This window comes from Sander lucioperca, chromosome 20, assembly GCF_008315115.2.
Source record: "Sander lucioperca isolate FBNREF2018 chromosome 20, SLUC_FBN_1.2, whole genome shotgun sequence".
NCBI classification, from domain to species: domain Eukaryota; kingdom Metazoa; phylum Chordata; class Actinopteri; order Perciformes; family Percidae; genus Sander; species Sander lucioperca.
This window is the reverse complement of record NC_050192.1, coordinates 24,020,143-24,039,051: the sequence shown is the minus strand read 5'-3', so window position 1 is coordinate 24,039,051 and position 18,909 is coordinate 24,020,143. Positions and strand designations below refer to the sequence as shown.

At 42.1% G+C, this 18,909-nt stretch overlaps 1 protein-coding gene across 2 annotated transcripts in view; it reads left to right on the top strand.

Moving 5' to 3' along the window:
• The first annotated feature begins 343 nt into the window (after positions 1–343).
• Positions 344–18,909, top strand: part of sox5 (SRY-box transcription factor 5) — a 239,235-nt gene continuing 220,669 nt past the window's right edge. The window contains exon 1 of one of the 2 annotated variants that reach the window (XM_031306177.2): positions 344–558. The gene's annotated coding sequence lies outside the window, so the exon portion shown is untranslated. The remainder of the gene's footprint in view (positions 559–18,909) is intronic. The other variant, XM_031306179.2, reaches the window with a different exon arrangement.

Genomic DNA, 18,909 nt, shown 5'->3' with positions numbered 1-18,909 from the left:
TGTACTCTAATACCCACAGAGCCGTTGGGACCACTCCAGACTCTAATTGTTAATTCTTGGGATGCTAATGAATTCCTATTATTATGATGCACATAAAGAAAACATATTCAATTTGTGTTGGTTGGCACCTTGTGATTCGTTATGTGGTAGAAGTTGACAGCTGTTTTGGGGAGTTTGGAGATGCTGGCTGGCCTGCTGTACTGTTGGTGGCTGTTTTACCTCAGTGGTAGTGCCTGTTCTAGAGAGGAAACAAATTCACTTCTCCTCCCCTTGGTGCCTCAGCCTTGTATAATTTGCCCAAACCTTGGTGTGTGTGTCTTTGTGTGTGTGTCTGTGTGTGTGTGTGAAGTGAAGTGAAGAGAGAGAGCAGGAAAGAGGTGGAGTGGCGAGAGAGAGAGACAGAGAAGTGACACAAATCAATGTGAGCACCCAAACCACCATCACCAGTAGCAGCCGCCGCAGCCTCCCCGACCTCCATCACCTCTCTGCCTTTACCAGGGAAAGACGGGTAGAGACAGAGTCACAGGAAAGACAGTGTCCTCAACAACGCAGCGTCCGGTAAGTCATAACAGAGATAGAAATACCTCCCACCATACACAAGTTGTGGAAGCGATGGCAACAAGGGTGCGTTGGCAGTGTTACTCGCCTCTCCAAGGCGCAGAGCGCACAGAGCAGGGCAGACAGTCGTGGCTGAGCTCCTTTTTTTTTGCGTTTCCCATGCACCAGCTCCTCTCCGCTGCCTCTGTCATAGCCGCTGCTGCAGAAAAGAGAAAATGACCCTCGGAACAGGACAGCGAGAGAGCCGCTGCCGTTCCTCCTCCATCCATATGCTTTAAAGCCTGCTGAGGATTAGGGATTGGTTTGAGGGAGGCTTTTTTTCCGCCAATCACCGTGCTGTCTCCCGGAAAACAAGAGAGAGCTGGTGGATGAGTAGAGGAGAGAGAGCGACAGATAGAGAGAGGTAGTTCTCTGTGAGACATGTCATGAATGTTGCTTTGATTTTTGTGTAGGAACTTAGAGTTTGTCTGTGCCATTCATTGATGTTGCTACAGTATCCCTTTGTGGATTTACGTAACTGTGTGTCTTTGGTATCCATTGTGAGTTTATAGGGAACTTTATAGATGTTTTAAAAGGACTACAATAGTGGTTTTGCAGACGTTAGACCCGTCCCAACACTTTATCATATTTGGTGTCTTTGGAAACATTGACATCTTGACTAGAATTTAAAATTAGGTTCTGAAATTTGAATGAGGATTATTCAAACATGCATGCGTTAAGAATGTACTACATATGGCTCTTTTAGTGTTGAAGATGTTCAGTAGGTTTGTGCACTTTACAGTACTGCCAGTGATATTTTCTTGAGGTTGATTTCTCATCTTCCAGCAAGCCACTGGTTTCCATTCCTTTACGCTATGAAAAACAACTAGTTTAGTTGTTTGGTTTTGCTCTCATGTTGGTCTTAACTGTGTGTCCATTACAAAATTAATTTCTTGAAAATCCTTGAATCTGGCTTTTATTGTACCATCACTGTACCCAAAATAGGATACAGTACTCTCACAGAATGACTGCTGGCAGGGCTGTGTGATTGTTCATGGACTTACGCCAGTTTTTAGAATTGCACTGAACCAGTTGTGCCTGTTATTTAATATTATACATGATGATTTGTAGAAGGTGTAGTCAGTGTAGGTAAATGGTTAACATCATTTTCCGTTGAACAATCAATCGGGCTGACGCCCTGTCAAATAGTTGTTATGCTAGCAGCATGGCTCTAGGGATGGCCTATGGTGAGTCAGTCAGTCAGTCAGTGCATGTGTTAAGAATGTACTACATATGGGTCTTTTAGTGTTGAAGATGTTCAGTAGGTTTGTGCACTTTACAGTACTGCCAGTAATATTTTCTTGAGGTTGATTTCACATCTTCCAGCAAGCCTCTGTCTGTCCGTCTGTCAACTAAACTACATTTTGTACGGACATGTATGGTTCCCAGAGGATGAATCCTACTGACTTTGGTGGTCCTCTGACTTTTCCTACAGCACCACCAGCAGGTCAAACATTTCACTTATTCAGTGAATCTTATAAACTAATAACAAGCTAAACAAACTAACATCAGAGTCATAGTGTTCCAATATAGCAAATATGTGTATATCCTCATATTAACCTACAATGCAGGATACACATTTGAGAAAAAGTTTAATATTTTCTTCCAATATGTTGTCTTCCTCGTAATTGTGTATGTGTAAATGTGTGTATGTGTGTCAAACTCTCCTGCCGTTTCCTTTCTAACAAGCCTTACATGTCTCGGCGTCCTGCCAGCTAATGTCTGCCTTTATGGCTTGAGTACTGTGTGTGTGTCTGTGTGTGTTGACTTTACCACGGGAACTTCCCTGAGCAGTGTGCCTTGTTCATTAACAGTTTAGAGAAAAACTTTGCTCTCCTTGTTCATTGATAGTTTGAGGATTTGGGTAAGCCTTGTGCTGTAAAAATCAAAGCTGTTAAAGTCTGAAGAGACTTCACTGTAAAACTGCCCTGTTGGTGCAGGAACTCTGCTCCTGTGTGATCCACCTTTTCACTGCTAAAACAAACTACTGGACCATGTTTTATTGATCAGGGTTGTCTCAGACTATTAGCAAGAGCTGAACTGACCTACATACCATAATTGAGGTAAAGACATTTGTCTCCTTTAGAGAGATCTAACTTTGATTTATACAGTACATGACAAATGGGAAATATCAAGCTACTTGACTTTGATTTGACATATTGCACCCATAGCTATGGATTTTATTATAAGCTATGGATTTTATTATAAGCCCTATTCTTTTCCCTGCTATTCTATATTCAGTTTCCTAGAATTTCCCCTATTTGAAGAGCCAATTGTAGTCCTTGCTGAATCATACTGTAATTGTATTACATGTGAAGTGTGTCTGTTATTTACAGTCATACAGTATCAGTTGCCAAGCAGCGGTGGATATTGTTATCAAGCTGTAGCATCAGGGATCGGTTTCCGTTCCGTTTTAGACGGATGAAAACATGTAGTGTACACACAGAAATACACACACAAACACTCTGTGCTTGGGCGTGTTTGTAGTGAGTCTGCACAGGTCCTGAGGCCCACAGAGCGAGACAGATGCAGGTAAGAGTCAGACAGAGAAAGACATCTGTCAGTCTCTGAATGGTATTTTCCCAATGCGACTGATGAGATACCTTCTCTCTCTCGCTCCCTCCCTCTCTTTTGACACACACACACACACACACACACACACACACACACACACACACACAGTGTGTCAGTGCTTTAACGGGGGGGTTGATCTCGTACAAGAGAGGAAGCTGTAAATAAATACCCCAAAATGTGGCGGCTTGCTGGAACATGTCCCTCCCTTCTTCTCTCTTTATCACAGTATGTTTGTGTGACTTATGGCGTGATGAAATATAACAGCTGAGTGAGAATTGGAACGGTACTTCTGTGTTGCAGTGATGTTAGTGCACTTGAAGTGGAGTTTGTTTTGGTGAAATTTTCAAAAACACATTTGTTGTGTAATATTATAGGCTTACAAAATCCGCCTGCTAAACAATTGAGAAGTGGCTTTGGATGTTTTTGTCACTTGCGAAATAAAATATTTGATCCAACCTGACCTCTCTGAAATGAAGTGTAAATGTATTATTTATGATGGGCTGTCCATGTTTCTAAGTCCTAGTCTCTTGACTTTTAATGGACTTGTATTGGTATCATAGTATCACGTCGTATTGTTCAGTGTGATCAATACGACTTCAGTGTGATCAATTTCATTTGTCAAAACAATCACGTCTGCATTCAAAAGGCTCCCAATGCCAATTGCCTACATTTCCCATATTGTGATGTGATATATATAGATATATATATATATATATCTATATATCTCACAATATGGGAAATCGGTTACAGAAAAATACCACGTTTAAAGGCGAAAGTGTTTATACCGGTTAAACCTCCTCCTGGCTGCATCACACTGCCTCCCAGATTTCTGTCCAAGAAATTGGTGTCCTTTGCATGTCTTTGTAGTCTTGAAACAATGAATCGTGCAAAATTTGGATTCAGGAGCATGCTTTCATGCCTTCAAAGACATTCATGGTGTTGCACTCGTTTGAACACACAAAAAGTGGCTGTAGTAGTTGTGCGAAGGATGAAAAACGAGAGCTGACTTTCTTACCTCAGCACACCTGGCCAGTAAAACATTTGCAAAGCCAATTTCTTTTAAAGTTTTGAAACTGGCATTAGGTGCTTCTCATGTCACTTACATTGCCTCCTCGACTCTTCCACTTGCCTCCCTTCCTCGCGTCTGCACGGCTTCCGGGAATGCTGTTCTTGTGTATCCTCGGCTATAGCTCCCTAATGATCCGTTCTCGATGCTCGCTCCTCTGTCCTCGGGGCAGATATAAGAGCTTTGAGACAGCCTTCACCGAGGAGGGACAGAACAACTTCCGGTTCGGCTGAGGACCGAGGAGTCGAGGAGCTGAGGAGCTATCAAATAAGGGCCATGAGATGCAGCCGTAGCTTACATCCATATTTCCTAGCTGGCAGTCTTGTTCTCTGCTCTTACTGGCGTAGTGCTTTAACTAGGGGTGTAACGGTACGCAAAAATCACGGTTCGGTACGTACCTCGGTTTTAAAGTCACGGTTCGGTTCATTTTCGGTACAGTAAGGGAAAGAAATGCAAACATTAAACTGCAGGTTGTTTATTACTATAAACTTTTTTTAACAATTTGTTTACACTTTTTTAAACACTTTTTAATAAAATATAATAAATAAAATATATATAAAATAAAAAAAGAATAAGAAATAAAATACTGCTGCAAAGTTCACTAAATAAAATACTCTGTCTCAAACCAATATCACATAATAAAATATAATGAAAAATATAAATAAATAACTATGGATTACAGTGCAGCTACAGTGCTATAAAAACACCAATTGATTTCGTTATTGCGTTGGCCCGATCATAATTACCAGCAAAGGTCTGTTTAAATGCCAGCGGGAGCTGCGTTTGAATTACGGTTTGAATTTTCTTCCTTGTAGTAGTGATGTTCACACTCGCGTGATGCCTTTTCAAGTGCGTTAACAAGTTTGAAGTGTTGCCAGAAACATACCCGATCATTCCTGAGCAACGTCGGCACACTGCTTTCGTCTTATCGACTAGTCTTTGTCCGTTGACGTATTTCACTGGGAAACCGAAGTGTTCCCAAACAGGAGACCTTAATGATATGGGTGGCTCTTCAAGCTCCGGCTTGTCCGTACTGTCTATGGGCTTGTCTGCATTGGCCATGACGCTAGGTAGCGAGAGGCTGGGCTAAAGCGTGCCGTGTATGTTGTTGTACAGCGTGTGGTGTGTGATTATTATTTTTTTCCCCAAACCACTTCAGCGGAAATCCCGCCCTGCCGTCGATTTCATTGGTTTAGGTTACAGTGACGGCGGGTAGGTTTAGAGATCAGTGTTTGGTGTAGGCAATCTGTACAGTGATTGACATATTGACATGACCAATGAAAACTTTAGAATCAGCTGCAGGGCGGGATTTGCGCTGAATGCGGAGACTTCTGCCACTTAATATGTTCGTGTGGAAACACGAAAATTGACCTATGTTCCGCACACAAAAGATTGCATTCGGTGCACATGCGCACCGTACCGAAAGCCCTGTACCGAAACGATCCAGTACGAATACACGTACCGTTACACCCCTAGCTTTAACTACTAGTGTATAGTATTACTGCCACCAACTGTCAGTCAGTGGCATAGCGTAAACCTGGGAGCAGGAATGTGTAAATAAACACAAACAAAATGGCGTCCCATTCATCAAAACATTGCTCCAGTGCACAGCACCTTTAGTGATCAGAACATCCACAGGGTACCTTGAACTTTTTCAAAGACATTGACCACTTTTCTCTAAAGTGGCTATATGTAACTTTCAGTTTGTGTCGATTATAGCTACACAGGCTTTTCCGGTGTTACGCCGAAATCTGTGACCCATCAGTATGTGTGACTGTGGAGCCGGTCTACCTGCCGTAAATCATTTTGTGACTACGCGGGAAAAATCGGACCCGGGCAAAGGCATTAATAAAAACTATAAACTAAAATAGCGTCTATTGTTATGATATTGAGTTCCATCCCCCTTAATTTAATCAACCTCTCATTTGTTAAGTGGTTGGTATAAATTCAGTTTCACCTGAATTCACCTCATCACTGTACTTCATAAAAGCTTAAGTGCCTACTTAGGTACACACTTTGTACATTGAGTCTCCTTGTCTTTCTCTCTCCTTTGTAGCCGGTATCCCTATTTTGTTGTCTCTCTCTCTCTCTCTATCCATCTATTTAATGAGCTATATCTTTTTCTCTTTCCTTGCATCTCTCTGCAGATTTTGGACGAGGTTGAGGAGTGCGCTGCCAAGCCATATGAATTATCAGACTAATGGGCTTAAGTGGCTTGTCCTAACATTGTCTCCCTCAACACATAGTCATACAGAGGCTTAGGAGAATATACAAAGCAAGAATAAAAAATTAGAAAACCAAATACCAACCCCCCCCCCTCAGTTGTCTTTTTTTTTTTTTCTTTCTTCGAGGTCAGGATTAAAATTCATCAGAAGGATCCGATAACTCTCTCTTCTTCTCGTCTCCCCCCACGTCCCTCTGTGTCTCCTCTGTTTTGTAAGCGCAAAGTCATCCATTGTTATCAAATTGAGGGATGTGCCACACGCTTTCATTCCCTGTGGAGGCTTTTAGTAAGTGAGCTGTTGCAATATTTGGCTTTAAAGAATGACAAATCTCCTTTAAAGCCGGAGAGCAAAAGTGGGACGGATGAACTACAGTGCATGTTGCACGATCAGAAGACGCTGGTTGGGATGAATAGTTGAAGGAGAAAAACAGTAGGGGAGAAGAGTCAGGTATATTATGTGACATAATATTTAAGTCTCCATGAGTTTTGTGTGTGTGGGTGTGGGTGTGTGTGTAGGTTTCCTTCCGTTGCAGAGTGATTTGGATTCAATCTTTTTTTTAAACCTAGCAAATGTAATGATCCTTTAAGATAATTTTTTTGTCTTCACAGATGACTCATTCAAAAAATATCCAAGTTGCGTGTAACCATATTAAGGTTTTATGCAGCGCCTAATACACACCTGTCATGCATCACTTTTGACCTTACATAAACATGGTTTGCATTTAGCGGGCCTTGGGAACACGACTCAATGGTGACTGTCTTATAAATACAACCATTGTTGAATGAATGAATGTGAATGAATGAATTGTTTACTTACTGTAACAGACTATTTATATGCGTATCCTGTCTGCAGTGTGACAGGCTGTGGGGTGGAGCATGAAACTTCATCACCCATTCCAGATAGCAAACTACCACTAACTGACCTTTTTTCATAGAATTTGGTACAATGCAAAAGTCAGCCAAAAGTAAAAAATTTTAAAATATACCAGAGCAGCTGTTTGTGTTCAGACCAATGTTTGCATTACACCAGGGTTGTAAAAAAGCGTTATAAACCGCTGTGCATTGTTTAGGCATTTGATAAACCTTCAAACTCATTGACCAGTTCCTTTTTAAACTGGACTTCTCGGATCACATTTGATGTCGCACCACCATTACCTGAAGCAACAAGCCCCCACCATCACAACCTTTTGTGTGTGTTTTTGGTCTCAACACATGCTGACACCCTCTTCTGTGACCTGATTTGGATCTTTCAGCCACATGTTGCCAGGCAAATGTAATATGCCTCATTTCTATTACATGGTACGGATCTGCTCGACTCGACTCACTTTCTTGGTACCAAGCACTTTTTCTTTTATGGCGTTTTTCCATTACATGGTACCTGCTCGGCTCGACTCGACTCGACTCTACTCGCCTCGACTCGACACACTTGTGCGTCCATTTTCCATTGCAGATTTTAGTACCGCCTCAGCGTGGCTGGTCGTCTATAGCAGCGCCGCAGTAAACTGCTGTGACCTAACGCGACACACACACAGAACGTCGAAGGTGTGTTGTTGTTGCCACAGCCAGAAGACACATTTTGTTTTAAATAAAGCTGGAGGCAGCAAAAAAAAAAACACAGCTGGCTAAACTATTTAAAAATGGCGGGTTTGTTCAGGACACCCCCGTCTGTCGCTTTCATGTCACCTTTTGGTATCGGCTCAGCTCGCTTGGAACCTCGACTGAGGTGGTACTAAAAAAAAGTACCTGTTAGCAGGTACCAGGTACTTTTTTTCGTAATGGAAAACCAAAAAAGGCGAGTAGAGTCGAGTCGAGGCGAGTCGAGCAGGTACCACGTAATGGAAAAGCGCCATTAGTTTTCCACTGCAGATGGTACTCCCTCAGTGTAGGCGGGATTCTCAGCTGATCGCCGTGGCATCGTCGTGTGAAACTGCCGTTCTAGTATCAGCTAAGCTAGCTTGAAACCTAGACAGGGGCAGTACTAAAAAAAGTTCCAGCTACTAGCCACAACTTTTGCTAATGGAAAACCAAAAGAGAGTGAGTCGAGTCGAGTCGGGCCGTATCATGCGGTGGAAATGCGGCTATAGAAATATAGGATCACAAGATGGATCACCAACACCTGACCTGTAAATGTCTTTATCCTTTAGGTTTTTGTTGTAACACTTGGAGACAGGCATTTTCAGCCACAAAGCTAAGTGAACTGCTGCCTCATAATCTCAGAGATCCCATTATTTTCAATTTCTGTCTGTGAGACTGTCTAAATGAGCTTCAGGATATTAAAGGGTCAGTAGATGATTTAGCAAATCTTTGCTTTTAACTTCTTTTTTATATAACAGAGGATTTTTGTGTACACAAATGCACACAATGGAGAACCTTGTACTCAAACAGTGGGTCAAACTTCGCCCACCCCTTAAAAACAATCTCAAAAAATAAGAAAACAAGAATCGACAAAAAGAAGTACACCTCTTGAGGCCTTCCTAATGAACCCAAGTCCAAGTTGGACAGATGCAGCCTATTTCCAAACTTTTTTTCTCCTGTTCCTTTGTGCATCAAACTCTTCAAAAAAAACATAACAAGCTTCTTTCATGGATCAAACGAGAGCGGCAGTGCTCATTGTGCCAAAGCGGAATTAAAAAAAGGAGACTGAGAGAGGGAGAGAGAGAGAGAAATACCTTATTATTGTTATCAAAGTAAAGCCAGCTCCTCTCCTGCTGCTCTTATGGGACCTCCCTGACTCTCTCTGCTCATAGACCCAGGGGGAATCCAAACATGACCCGCAAACCCATTCCTGGAACACACACACACACACACACACACACACACACACACACACACACACACACACACACACACACACACACACACGTGGGCCTGTCTTGGTGCACGTCGTTTCATTTGTGAAATTAGTCCATTCTCTCTGACCCTGTCTTTTCATCAGGCGCGGCGGTGCATATTTTAGTCCCTTTCCTGCGCTTGTTTTACTAATTGGTGGCTATACTTGCCCAACACTGATATCCTTTGATCATCTCAGATCATTACGTTTACCTCATTAATTTGCTCAATGTGATTTTTTTTTTCTCCCCCCCCCCCAAAAAATTTAAGGGTCCGTGCAAAATTGGATTAATAATAGATCATATGAGCCAAGAGAGAGTGCAATTCCTTTGTGATTTCTCCTCTACTTCGCTTGCTCTTTCTCTTGCTCTCTTTCGCTGATTATTGTGTCTCATTGTCCTGTGGCGGCATTGCAGCTTTTAAGGAAAAGGTCAATATTTGGAGGAAATATGTTGAATCTGCTATAAGTAGGCAGCTGGAGTTAGGACGTCAGAAACTATTTAGCCTAGCTTAGCATTGAGGGGCAGAGGGAAACAACCATAGACAGTATATAAGAGTGGACCAACAGATCCCGTTGCTCTGGACGGAGACCAGTGAAGGCCGTTAGAAGCACTTTTCCGGTGAGCGCTGAGCGTTACTGCGCAGCCTCCAACTGAGAGAGACAACGTAAATGTGACGTGAGCAACCTGTCTGAAAGTTGGAAGTCTTCTGGTAGCTGTGCCAAGAGAAATCTCAATCTAGGGCTGCAACTAACGATTATTTTAATAACCGATTCGATGAATCGGATAAAAAAACAAAATAACATTAATTTACATCAACTCAATACATACTTACATGTATGTTGTTTTAGTTAATAGTTGTGTAAAGGTTATACCCAAAGAGCAGATACAGACCCCACACACACACACACACACACACACACACACACACACACTTGAAGCTTATTCATTAAATTGTTACCATCATTGTATTAATTGCAAGTTAAGTTCATTTGTACACCACATTTAAACACAGCTTAAGATGACTAAGTGCTATAAAAGAACTTTAAAATGAAATTAAAAAGTACAACACACACAAATATATACGTCAACAATAACTGATATGGGACAAAGCACAGAATATATACATGACAATAGATTGAAAAATGAATGGGCCAAAAAAGGCGAGTGAATAAAAACGTGTCTTTAGTCCTGCCTGCTTTACTACTGTTATTAACGAGCTAACGCTAGCTTGTCATGCTTGTCAAGCTGGATAACGAGTAAATACCACACCAGCACCAGAAGAGGGACGTTACGTTCCTCACTTCAAAACGGAACAAAAGTAGGATTGTGTAGTGACTTTACCCTGCTGTTGAACTCCCTTCCTCCTCATCAAGGACTCCAACATGTTTACGTTTTATGTGCTGAATCATCACCGTGGTGCGCCCGTGCCATGCCGTGTCGCTTTTGCTTATCTTGCAATTAACACGTTTTCAATTTATTTAGTGTGAATGCTCCCACACCTTGGATGACTTAGGTCGTACTGATTTTTCTGCCTCCGCCATGTGTTTCAGAACAACGTTAAGGGTCTCTCTCCGTATTTCCTCTACCCCCGCTCTGCTCTTTTTCTTTCGCTCCGTACTCAACTCAATTGCTTTTATCTCTGCGACTGAGTGGCGTGTCGCGCGACACAACGAATCGATAATGAAATTCGTTGCCAACTTTTTTAATAATCGAATTTTATCGATTCGTTGTTGCAGCCCTATCTCAATCATTCCCAATCTTGCAGAGACGGAGAGCGTAGGTATATGTAAGGAGATAACATGGACACAGGCTAATTATTGCTAACTAAAATGCTAGTTAACATTAGTAATTACACTTAAACAGCTAATGTAAGTCCAAACTGCCTGCGAGCTTCTCCTGTACTATACAGTAATACCTCTACTATGCGACAGTAAGTCCCGTGGTTATGGCACAATCGTTAGCCTATTTTTACATTTTTACCAATGGGATGCTAACGTGGGGGTGAATGCTTGTTAGCATCAAAATGGCGCCATAGGATCTACGGGTTATGAGGAGAAGCTTACCCCCTTGGAAACAGCCCAGTTTATACTACCAACACTTCTTAGCTTTCTTTGTAGCATAATGCGTCTTGTTTAATGCCGAAATCAGACTACATAATACCAGCATAAACATGGTTCGAGCTGACAGATGTCGGGTGTCGGGATAAAAAATGAACCACTTCAAGCATGACTGTGGAGTGGATCATAGTGGAAAACAACTACATCTACAATATTGTGCTCTTACCGTCTGGAAAGGAATAAGACAGGCCACTGTTTAAAATGACTCCAGGTTCACTTTCATTTATCCAACTATACAACTGTGTTGTTCAGCAGTCAGGTGGAACAGTAAAGTGGATCCTTTACTTTACTAACTCCTTATCAATCATCTATGTACATCATGCAAGAATGTCGGGGTTCAATGTATTGTTTGCCATGTTTCACAGCCAACTGGCCAGTCTGGCTGTTCGGTCAAAATAGTTCCAGCATGTAAGTCGCCCTGATACCACAGATTGTCATTTTTACATGTAGGATTATACGTACATAAAACAAACTACAGACAGCATTTGAATTAGTCCGTTTTAAAAGTGTTGGTAGGCATATTTCCTAAACTTTGGACATAGCCAGGCTAGCTGTTTCCCCCCTGCCCTCAGTCTTTACGCTAAGCTAAGCTAAACAAGTCCTGACTCCGGCTTCTTATGTACATCATACGCAGACACGAGATTGATATTGTTCTCACTCTCAAAAAGAAAGTACATGAGCATATTTCCCAAAACTATTCCATGAAAGTTGAATAGGCTTGTCATACAGACACATTCAAGCAAAACCCGCTCGCAGCAGCAGGTGCAAACATCCACTTTTACACGATTTTGCTACTTCTTGCTCTGCTTAGGGTAGGTCCTGTTTGATTAAACATACATCAAACATTAGAGAGACAAACAAGTCTACAATCATACTCCACTTACACTCACCAGCTGTGATTGCAATGGCTGTCAGTACTTCCTGTATCACACCTTTTCTGTATTTCATCCCCCTTTCACCATCAATATCTCCTCCTAAGATACTGTATGTTCCTTATCAATAGGCTGATGTCTGTGCTTTGTTGTTGACAGCTTCATTGTCAATCCACCCAACTCCAAATGATGGCGCACATAAAGGCTTGTATCTCCCTCATCCTTTCTCTTCCCTCTCCCTCTTGTTCTCTTCGGAGGCGATTACATCTCGGATCACTCTGTCTGCAGGCGCTGCTCGGCATTGTGTTTTGTGTCTCTCTCTCGTTGTCACATTGAGCTATGCGCCCTTCTATTATCATATAGATAAGTGAATGTTCTGTTGCTGCAAGACGGGGAAGCGCAGCTCTAATGTAGTGTATTGTGTACGTTGTTAAAATTTCCCCCTGTCTCCTCTATCATCGTTGTAAACACAATCGCTGAAGATTGTGAGTTTTCTTTGGGCCTTGTGGGTGAGGAAAAGATGATGTGTGTTTTCTCACTGACTTGGTTTTGTGATGTGGAGTGGGCCATTTTGCATGTGAGTGCGTACAGTATATGTGTGTTGTTTTACACGGGTAAGTCTGGAGTGTGTGTGTGTGTGTGTGTGTGTGTGTGTTTGTGTGATTGTGGAACCACAGGTGGTGTCAGTGTGTTCTGGATGCTATTTCAAGGTTAAGCCGGTGGAAAAGCATCTGTGTTGATGGTTTACGCTGTACAGTACATTCAACATGTTTGACATTTTCTGCTAGAATTCTTACATTTACACCCTGCATATTTGTGTGTCATTGCCTGCTTACTGTACAAATTGTGCAGCAGTGTGTGTTTGTATTGTGTGTGTTTGTATCTACAGGGTTTTTTCTTTGACAATGATAGAGTGGGTTTAGGCAAAAGGAAAATCCCCCACAGCTTTCATGGCTCAAATAGCCTTTGGGTGCCACTTCGTGTGTGTGTGTGTGTGTGTGTGTGAGAAACAGGAATACGCCACTTAAGTCTTAAATCCTCCTTCCTCCCAGGGCTCCCACTTACATACACACACTCCTGAAAGTCTAATATTGACTGTAGCATCACTGAAATACACAGCCCTCACAACAGAAATGCACTGTTTAACCCGGATTATATGGCTTTGCTGGGGTAGTTAACCCCAGTCCAGTCCAGTCCAGTCCAGTCCAGTATAGTTCAGACTTTTCCACCCACTCTGATCTAGCTCGGCTCAGTTTACTTCAGTCAGTTTTAGCAGAACAGTGTGAACTCAGCTGGAGGACCTGAAGGCCCTAATGTGATGACTCAGAGATGGAAGGAGACAATCTGTTCCCTGTTCAGCCCCAGATGAGTGTGTGTACGTATGGTGTGTGTGTGTGTGTGTGTGTGTGTGTGTGTGTGTAAGCGCAAATGCTCAAGGATTTAAACTAAACAAAACATATGATTCATGTATGTTTTTTTACATTATTGACTTTGTTGAATGTACCCATTGTGATTTAAGTGCAGAGTCTCTGCTGAATCTTTTACCCCCCCCCCCTTTCTCCATATTACAAACAAACTATTTTTGCAACACACAGCTTGGAGTTTCTGTACAACACTAGCTCAGTATATTTAGTGTGCTACAGCGTGATTACTGTAAGAACAAAACTATTAAGAGTTATGATCCTTCAAACCACCAAAAAACCATTTTTATTTTATTTTTACTTTTTACTTTTTATGGTTTCCATTTCAGGAATAGCTAATCAGTTTATTAACATTTTGTAATTACCTCTCCATATAGAGTTTTCATTTCAAACTCATTTCAAATGGTAGAGCATGCTAGCCCGGCATTGCCAGAATAATTTGCAAATGCTTATTAGTCTGGAACCTCTCAGTTCATTTTCAATTTCCAAGGTTATCAATGGTGCAGACCAAAATACCTCTTGAGGCAATTGAATAGACTTGCAACCAATCAAAGCAATGAAATATGACCTACAACCAATCAGAGCAATGAAACATGACCATCAACCAATCAGAGCAATGACGTAGCTTTGAGCGACACATGCAAGTTGGGACTGTGTTTGGTCCGTTTTTAAAGCAGTAATAAAAAGGCTGCCTGGTCACAAACTTTCTCAAATTACAGCTAAGCAGTACAACTACTACTACTACAACTACTACAGCTAGTACTCACTGTTCACTCTCCTAACGTGTATCAGGGCTGTATTATAATGCAATTTCCTACTGCTGCACCTTCATATTAAAAGCATTGAACTGGCAAAACACTGCTTAAGTAGACACAGACTAGTTGCCTGCCCTGTGCATTTGAAGAAAAAAACACTTGAAAACTCAAAGTTGACATAACGCTGTGTCCTGTAGAGAGAGAGAGAATAATGGAACAGTTAGGGGCTGTTAAACTCCACCATATGTTCAACATAACAGCAATTGTCTTTGAATTTGTATGCCTGTTTGAACGTGTGTTTTTGTTTTCTTGTTTGTCTTCACCTGTTATCTTCTCCCATACTTGCACTGGCTTTTTTACTGTATGCGCAGATTTTTAATTATCCCTGATAGTGGGTCACAGTAATACAATGTGTGTGTGCTTCCATGTTTACATGTGTCTGAAGCGGTGCATGTGCCAGGCTGAGCACAGCTTCCCTGTGATCCAGCACCACCACCACCTCACACACAGACACACACACACGCTTCCTCCCTCCTCCATGCGTTCTTCCACTTTCAACATCCATCCCTTTCTTATGGAAAAGAGCCAATTAGACTTGTGTCTGTTTGTTTTAAACAAAATGGCTTTTAATTAGCGCGATCAAAAAGGCTTTTTTCTGCAGGCCCCAGGATCCACTTTGTAGTTCCCCCTCCAGATCGCACATGGGTTTGATGCCACCTGATAGCACGCCAAGACAATCAGAACACTTTTATAATGAATACACACATGCACACACACTTTATCACTTTGTCTCCATCTATCGCTGGTTCTCTCTTAAAGTCTTTTGGTCTTGATGTTGTATTGTTATCATGACCATTTTTTTTTCTGTTGCCTGCATCCTCTTAATTCTTCCTGTGTCGCTCCTTTCTTCTCTTTTGTCCTTTCTGTCTCTGATCTGTGTTTTAATGACGTGGCCCAGCATGGCTCACTGCTGGACATGTCCTCTGTCTTTCTCTTTGTCTACTTTCAAAATTGCTAATCAGTTTGCTTAACAACACTTCATATCTATTCTACTGTTAAACGCAACCCTCATCCCATGTGGGTATGATCTGCCGGTGATGTCAAAAAATGTTTATTTGGAGTAAAGAACGTGTTAATATGAAGTATCCTATAGGCTGCTTTTCCTATAATGCCACCTCCTGTTTCTTATAAAAAAGCACCCAAACTACTCTTTAAAAGCTTTAATATCTTTTAAAAATTGCAGCTTTTTTTTTGGCACAACAAAGTTCTTACCCAAGTCTCTTATTGCTCTACTACACCTCAAACCTGCAGACTCATTGGTTGTTTCTTATTCTTTCTTGGCTTCTGCTAAAATTCTCAACTGACACCATTGCTGGGCACACAGCTGGAGCTGTAGGGTGACAGTGTAAGTGCAACTGTGTTTGCATTAGTCTGTCTGTGTGCATGTATATGTGTTTCTAGGCTTTGCACCTGCTGTTATATATGCTTTGTTTATTTCGCCAGATGAGCTCACACTCCTGACTGTATACTGCATAGTGTGTGTGTGTGTGCGAGATATGTACATAGTACTGTGTGTTATTTGTCTCTGTGTGTGTGTGTGCATAGTAGTGTGTGTTATTTGTCTGAGTGTGTGATATGTGCATAGTACTGTGTGTTCTTTGTCTGTGTGTCAGGTGATGTCCGATGTATTGTTAGTGTGTTGCAGACAGTGGCTGCAGGGAGTAAACATGTGACCCAATCAGCTCACTACTGCTCAGCTTACCATGGCTTCTAATTGACGTGTGTGTGTGTGTGTGTGTGTGTGTGTGTGCTGAAATAGGTCCAAATGACAGCTGTCAGGTTGCTTGACTCAATCATGATATTCTCCCTCTCGCTTTCTTACACATATTCCGACACACTGACACGAAATGACGAAGATACCGTATCCAGTATTGTGGAGACCTTTTGGCAAACATTCATGTACATTATATAATGGATTAAGAATTAATATCGTAACATGTCTCTTAGTATTACATTCATTATCATTCATTTCATGTATCACTTGTCATGGCTCTCTGGGGACTGTGTTCACTGTGAGACCGATTGTGCTGCAGGTTATAATCACAATTGCCGATTGGACTGAACATTGTACGCCATAAAGCACCACATCCATTAAACACCGAATTGGCTGCATTAAAGTGCCTGTGTTACACTGTCTACTTTCATATATATTACGTACACATACGTTTACATAAAAATGTATGCTTTTATTTGTAAATGTCCTACCTTGTTGAATGGCAGCAGTGGCATCAAAAGAGACACTGTGGCAGACAGCAGCATAGGACAATGCTGAACGCAACTCAGCCTGCCCCAGTTTTAACTGAGATTGTGTTATTTCTTTTTACAACAATGACAATAACTTTTCAACAACAAAAATTGCCATATGCCTGGCTGCCATCAGTATAAGAAATGCTAAAATGACATAGAAAATCTACACCTAGTGACTTAAATATAAAATTCAATTTAAAAAAGTGCAGCTTCATAAATCCTGCTGAATTCAAGAATGGATTCAAGCTTGAAAATAACATAATTCCAAATAAGGAAGCAACAGATACTACCACATTTTTACCTAGCAATGTGTGACATGATATCTTTCAAACATTACAGTATATATATACTCTTGTGGTGACTCCCAAAGCCAACAGTGAAAAAAGGGCGCTGTGACAGTGCAGTATGAGTAGGCATTCAGAGCTAAGCAGTCACAGTTTATGGATGATTCCCCAGACAATTGCCTGAGCAGTATCCCAGCTTTAATGGCTGCACAAGCCTGATTTATTATATGAGTTAACCCTGACCCTACTCTACCTCACAGCATCACCTTCACCGCTGCATGCAAACACACGCACGCACGCACGCACGCACGCACGCACGCACGCACGCACGCACGCACACACACACACACACACACACACGCACACATGCACACACGCACACACGCACACACACACACACACACGCGCGCGCGCGCACACGCACGCACGCACGCACGCACAAGCTTACAGCTCCACTCACATGTCAGAGCCTGATGAATGGACAGAAACAAAGCACGATAGGGACCAATAACAAGACAAAACAGATGATTTGTAGGCTTATGTTAAGAATAAGACATAGCAGTTTGTGTTCTTGTGTGTGTGTGTGTGTGTGTGTGTGGGGGAGACAGCTGCATAGTCTCTTTACCTACTACAGTTACGACCACATTGTTGATATGAGTAGCACTTAACGTAACGCGTAACGTTACCATTTGCCTGTAACATTCCCTGTCTTTACTGTCCTACAGTTCTCCGTCTCACTGTCACAGTGAGCACTTGCCGTTGTGCAAGTGTACCTGTGTGTGTGTGTGTGTGTGTGTGTGTGTGTGCGTGCGTTAGCACACTTAGCATAGAGCCCCCTGGTTTCCCTATATTTCCATATAATTAGATTGTGTGTGAAAGGCTACTTCCAGTGCATTGATTAAGTGTCAGAGGAGAGGAGACAAGCATCTCTGGGCAGAAGAGGGACAAGAGGGGGCACGGCACTATAACAACCTGTCACATGCATGTACGCACGCACGCACGCACGCACGCACGCACGCACGCACGCACGCACGCACGCACGCACGCACGCACGCACGCACATACAAAGCCCCTGCTCTCCTGTCACGTTATAGAGAGTGACATCTTTGCTACTGAAAAAGGCACTAACAAGTGTGTTTGTAATAATTACTCATATAGTGTACAGTATGACATTGCCCCTGTTTGCTCTCTTTTTATTTTGTGTGACAGAATCGGAGCAGACAGTCTTAGCCTTGTGTTGTCTTGGACCAGCTCCCGTTGTCTCTGTCTTAATTTATGTTTTGCTGTGGCTGAGTCTGACTCGAGTGTTATACGACCGTCCGCTAGCCTGCCCTATATAAGGACAAAACTACCGGACTGGGCTGAGCTGAGATGTGCTGGGCTAATGGATTGCAGTCTTTCCCCAACTGAATGTCTACTTTAACATAAGCCAGAGGAGAGGGCTAGTGAGAAAAAAACATTATTGTTCTAATCTAGCTTGTTCATAGTTTCCTTTTTTTACGTGATCATTTTAGGATGACAAAACTGGTATTGTCCCGCTGCTTTGGTGGCTCTCCGTAGAACTTTGGTGACTCAGGAAATTAGTCATAAGTCACTATGGAGTGATATAACTCATGAGCATAATGTCAGAGATGTACAATGAATGTCGTTTCCACTGGCTTTTAGTGAGATTAAGATCATCAGGAGGTTGAGGATTCAGCAGTTCTGTTGATGCCAAATTGTAAGGGTTTCCACACATATTCACTATCACAAGCATCAGTCACCTGTTTGGCTACCGTACCATCAATCATATCCATTAAAATGTACTATTACCCTGCTGCTATTACCCCAAGCCTCTTGCTTTGTGAGGCTGGGGGCAATA